The sequence below is a fragment of the Pinus tabuliformis genome, chromosome Q (assembly GCF_031772625.1).
Source record: "Pinus tabuliformis cultivar Carrire ecotype Pingquan chromosome Q, CPIR1, whole genome shotgun sequence".
In the NCBI taxonomy this organism is placed as follows: domain Eukaryota; kingdom Viridiplantae; phylum Streptophyta; class Pinopsida; order Pinales; family Pinaceae; genus Pinus; species Pinus tabuliformis.
In genome coordinates this window covers 27,297,689-27,303,688 of record NC_142296.1, presented here as the reverse complement: position 1 = coordinate 27,303,688, position 6,000 = coordinate 27,297,689, and positions in this window count along the sequence as shown.

Genomic DNA, 6,000 nt, shown 5'->3' with positions numbered 1-6,000 from the left:
GACTACCAGCACACACTTGATGATCAACACGGACACTATGCATCAGTGTGTTGCCGGTTCATCTGTACCCAAGAAGACCATGTGCATGTTAGCAAACAAGTTGGATAAAGGGCTGAACCAATGCACCGGTTGCAACGGAGGCGAGAGTTCACTTCAGCAAGATGTCACCATGAGGTGCATGCACACCATCACGGACAACCAAGCTTGGAATCAGCTCACCACCTTCACCTTCACAAGAATGTCAAAGAGTTGGTCTCACCACAGCACACCGAGTGTCAGTGATGTCTAGCAAGGCTTGCTCAAGCCATGTTGTCTCACATGAGTACATGTGCATTGTAATGTTGAGTCATGTAAAGTGTAATTCAAGTGTAAATAGTTGGATGTAACAGTCATAGAGTAGGTGAAGAGTCATGAGGGTAGTTGAATTGTCACAAAGGGGAATGTCAAGGGTCACCCCTCCCTTTGCTATAAATAGTCCCTCATAACTTATTGTACAGGCTTTTGGTCAACTAAGCTTCTAATAAGACTATTTTGAAGAAGGCTGGGACAATATTGTAACGCGCCTTAGCTTCTCCACTGCACGGAGCTAGTACATCTCTTTGGAGAAGCGGGCGGATGTGGCTATAACATTACACTATTGGGGCTAGCAAGTTTACATGGATGCATTGTATGATTGTGACTTACACTTCTTTATACAATAAGAGCCAACACATTTTCATGCATATGTTGTTATTGTAGTTGGACTGCTCTGGTTGCTTTAATGATATGTGTTATTTAACTTACGTACTTGTGTATGAACTGATTCACATGCAATTATATGAATCTTGTTGTTAATGTGTTGCATATGTTGTTAATGTTATCATCGTCCGTGTCGACTGCTCTGCTATACATCAAACAGACCTTTCACTTGAACCTTGCTATAACAACTATCACACTCATCTCAGACTAATGCGTGAGTGTTGTACATGTTATCTTACCTTGTATGATGTGACTACCGCATCCGAGTGGACTGCTCCGCTGGAAGCTATGCATGTCCTTTGTGTTGTGTGTTCCTAATTGAGTTGGGACTGATCCCTTTCAACCTGGAACTCAACTTCACCTCCTTCCCTTTCAAAGTGTTGGAACCTCGCATACACCTTCCTTGACTCACTGCATCAGTCACACCCTTGCTGCTGACAAATTTATTCTACTTGCCTCTGTGCGACATAGCGGTCAAGGCATTACCTTACAACCCTCTGATGGGACTCCTACACCAAACGGTCTGAGGTTTAATTGGGACTTCTTACCGGGGAGATCTCCTTGACATGTTGGCGAGTCCAGCACCATCAACATTTCTGGCACTAGAAGAAGGCCCTGATGACAAGCTGTGTCCTTTCGCCCAGTTTTGAACTTTTGCATATCTTTCATGGAGTCTTGCACTCTTCTTCCCCCAAGGTGTTTTTTGAATCGTGAAGATGTCTCCATCTCGAGGAAGATTTTTGATCTCTTGTCCACTCACACGTATGATGGTGAAGACAATGTGACTGGGCCTGAGCACTTATATAACTTTATTTTCATGATTTATGAGGAAGATGAGTTTTCTGACGAGCAGGTTGGTTTGCTGCTTGCATACACACTTTGTGAATCTCCATTTCGTTGAGTGCTCAACCTACTAGCTGACACCATGCACTCATTTGAGCACTTCTGTGATCTCATTGAAGACACATTCTATCATTTTGATCCAGACTATCTTGACTGGAAACTGTTACAACAATGGAGGGCTCCGCATGAATCCATTATTGATTTTTGGCAACACTTCTGTGACTTGTAGTTTCAAGCTCCGAAGATCCAGATGAAATTTTCTTATCTTTGGGACTGGTTTCAGTATTGCCTTAAGAAATATGCCTGTCCCAAGAGGAAACTTGATATCGAGCCTCACTCAACATTCTTCATTGATGGAACTGCACAATCTCATGTGGGAGAGGACGCTATCTCAAATGATTGTCTACCTCCCTCTCATTCAGCAGCTCCACCATTGCCCAGTGATGTTGAGGATCATGCTCACACACCTGTTCATCCTTCACACTCTCCCAACATCACTCCACTCAATTTTCATGCAGATTTGGTTGTGAGTCCTTCGAGTTCTCATATGCATTCTTTTCTTTGACCTCCGTCTTCGCACTCAAGTGTTCCTCCAAATGATGTTGTCTTATGTTCGTCCATTCCAGACTCTTCACTTGTTGTGAACGAGGAACAACCCACTGACGGAGTCATTGTTGCACAAGCAACATGCGATGTCATTCATGAAGAGTATGAATGGGAGATTGAACATCAACACTCAGTGAAGGATGAATCCCTTCCGTCTGAGCCCCCTCTGTTCTTTCCTAATATCATTGGTGAACCTGCCATCCATGATTTCGCATGTGTGTCTTCATCCACGGATGCACCCATTGTTGATCTATCGTAGGACACACCATATGTTATCCCATCATCCAACAACGGAGAGGACCAATCATTCATTGGAAATCCACTTGATCTTTCATCTGCTCTTTCCATAAATGCATAGGGTGAACATCCTTCCTTCTCATCTACCCCTCTGTGTGATTCATCAAACCATGAGGATGCCGACCAACATCCTAAATTTTTTGATCTTGGTTGTCGTGATTGATGAGCCTCATCATTGAGTAATTATATGAGCCTTAATTGGCCTTAATTCACATCCTAGCTTAGTCAAACCAACTATTCTCACAACTTATTGCATACTTTTGAATATATTTTGTTTATGAGATGAGTTAGAGTTGGGTATTTTTCTTTGTGGTCTAATGTGCATGTAATGCAGTGATAAGAAGATAAAAGCAAGTAACTATGGAAAAAGCCCTTGGTAAAAACTCGAATGGGACAAGGGAGAGGAATTACAAGAGGTAAATCCTTCTCATTTACTACCCCTCCATTCGAATATCCCTCCATCAGCTGAAAGTACAAACAACCAAATCAGGAGTACTAGAAGGCATCCAAGCAAGTGAGAGTGCAAACAGCCAAATCAGGTGTACTAGAAGACAGCCAAGCGAGTGAAAGTACGAGTTTATCTTGAGTTGGGAGCCAAGCCTCCCTACTAGAAGGCAGTCGAGCTAGTGAAAGTGAAAGCACAAGTTTATCATTAAATTGGGAGTTGTACCTCCCTAATTTTGAAGGAAGTCGTTGGAGACTTCAGATGTATAAATAGAGAGGCTTAGGACCTCAGTTTTTTTTAGTCAGTAAGTTAGGCATTTAGTTACGAACAGTCACCAAGAGTTGGCAAGAATTCTACTTTGCTCTCAAGCTACAAGTCTTCTAACAGTTTTTTATTTATAATGAAGATGAGTTTTTTTTTGAGCCAGCACTGTGTTAACTCAGAGGGCTGAAGCGCTGGGGTTAGGGTCCAACCCTAGTAGCCAAAGCTCCTCTTTATTTTATTGTTAAGTAGCATAGCTTTCTAATTCATTTGCTTAAATAGTTCATTTCCATTACAGCAATATAACATAGATGCATGGTTTGATTTTTCATTTGTTCAAGTAGATGCATTTTCATTACAGTAGTTCAGCATAGACTTATGGCTTTCCTATTCATTCACAGAAGTAGATTCCTATTTTCTATTTATTTGTTTAAGCAGTTTCAGTCTCATTACAGTAGTACGAGTAGATTAGTTATGATTCAATCTGCTTCCATTCATGCTCTCATTCAACCAGTAGGTTGGCAAACAAAATATCCACAAGGTTGTTCACATGTGTCTAGGCCTCACCTCCTCCCTCTGGGACCATGACATGAGGAAGAAACCCTGCAACAACCCCAAAAACACAAGGTTTTGGTTTTCACAGGGAGTTTTTTGTTTAACACAGTCACTGAGCTCATTTCATATCACTCTATTCCTTTAATGGTCATTTGCTCCTTCACTCTCTTCCCATCATTTGATCTCCCTCACATCCCTGTCATTCTCGTTCGGCATGAAAAGCTGAGCAGAAGCTGTTAATCCACGTTCAAATGGTTTTTAACCGTAGATCACCTCACACAGCAAAACTGACCAATCACCACTTGAATTCACTTTTAGCATTTGACTTTGTGCACTTTAAATCCCAACTGTCGATCTGCCTTGTCAGATCCAACGGCTATCACACACCCGCTCACCAACCCGCTTGGTCAAATCTCCACCGTAGATTTGCCTTGCCAGATCCGACGACCTTTGCGCGATATCGCGTGGATTTCTGTCCGATCGTTATCCGCTCGAGGGCACGCAAAATGAGCGGTTTCCTTGTGCTACGTGTCACCTGGGGAGGCTAATCGCGTAAAATTTTAGGAAACCACTTACAGCTTTGAGGGCGCGTGATATACTGCTTACCGCCCTCTAAACCTGCTCCCCCATTTCTGCACGTACCTTTAAGCACTCCCATCTCCACCGTCGATCTGTCTCCTAATCTAACAGCCATCGCATCACACGATCACAATATCACCTTAAACTCCCACCATTGATCTACCTCGTCTGATCCAACGACTGTCACTTCACTTGATCACCAATTAGCTTGGTCGATCTCCGCTGTCCATCTACCGATTGATTCCACCCATCCATCTCTTGACTTCACCTCCATGACATAATCTCAATCGTCCATCCTATTAGTTAACCTTGTTCACCCATCTACCTACATACCCTCCTGCGATCTGATCTTAGCCGTTCAATTTCCTTTCACCCACTTGATCCAACGATTCTTATGCGATATTTCTCCCTCGCGTCCTCCTTTGACCAATTTTGATCTCCGACCGTTTTTCCGCTTAAACACAAACTTAGCTTAGTTTCCTTTGCTTGCACCTTAGGATAATTTTATGCTCTTTTACTTATGCAACTTAGATAGTTGGCATTAGATTATTGTTGTTTAGAAATTCTGCTTAGTCTAACTATTTCCATGGTTAATTAGGTTATGGTGTGATTTAGGATTGCATGTTGTTTTCTTCATTTCTACAGTAGAGTAGCTCTCCCTTAGAATAGACTTGCTCTCCTTCCGTCAAAATTAAGCTTCTTCTGACCCTATAGAAGTCTACTTAGAACCCCTGGGGTCTCTTTCCAGATGACCAGTGACAACAGGCAGTACCTTCACTTCTACTTGTGTATATAGCACAGTCACCTCCAAGTTTGTATGAACCCTGGGTTGATAAGTAAAGCTGGTAGCCCTGGGAGTTGCAGCATTCTTGCTGCAATACATAGGCTCATCAGTGATCTCTTCACCTCATCATCTGATCACGATGTTGATTCACTCGTTGTTAATTTGTCTAAGCCACTAGTCCACGAAGATCCATCTGTCAACGAAGTCGAAACGGCTAATGGTTATGTCAGGCCCTCACTGTCCTAAGGTTGGTTTCGCTTTCGATCAAGAAATTGTTCAAACACTCAAGGCTCCTAATTACTCATCTTTATGCACTCAAGATCAATCTAACACTCATATTTTACTTCCTCCACTCGAACTACACGATCCCATTGCTCATGCATTGGAGGAGTCTTACATTGCAAGCATTCGTGCATGACACAAGTTATCTTTGTTTCTTTTGTTTGCTTGCATGTCACATTCAAGAGTGTGTTTATGCTTCAAAGTTGCACGTAGTGTCACACAACACTATGATAAGTCTGCGGACTACCTGTCATGCACATGCACTCACTTATGTCTCGTGGGCACTTTCAATCACAGAGTGTGGTTGTCTTCATTGTTATATCTTTCTTGTTTGCTGGTTCGCACAACTGGGTTGCTCACGGACCAAGCCTTCACCAACATGGGTCTACCAATGCACTAATGGTTGCATTGGAAGTATCACTTCACATGATCAGTCCCATGTACCATTAGTGTAGGAGTAGGTGTAGTCTTTGCTTTCAATTTTTTGCTTGCATGCTTGTTTTCTTATGTGCTTTGTTTGCTTGTTTTTTTACTTGATTCGCTTTAATTTTCACTTTTGCTCTTGCTTTTATTTGTTGATTGTTAGTTCATTCTCTTGTTTTGTTCATAG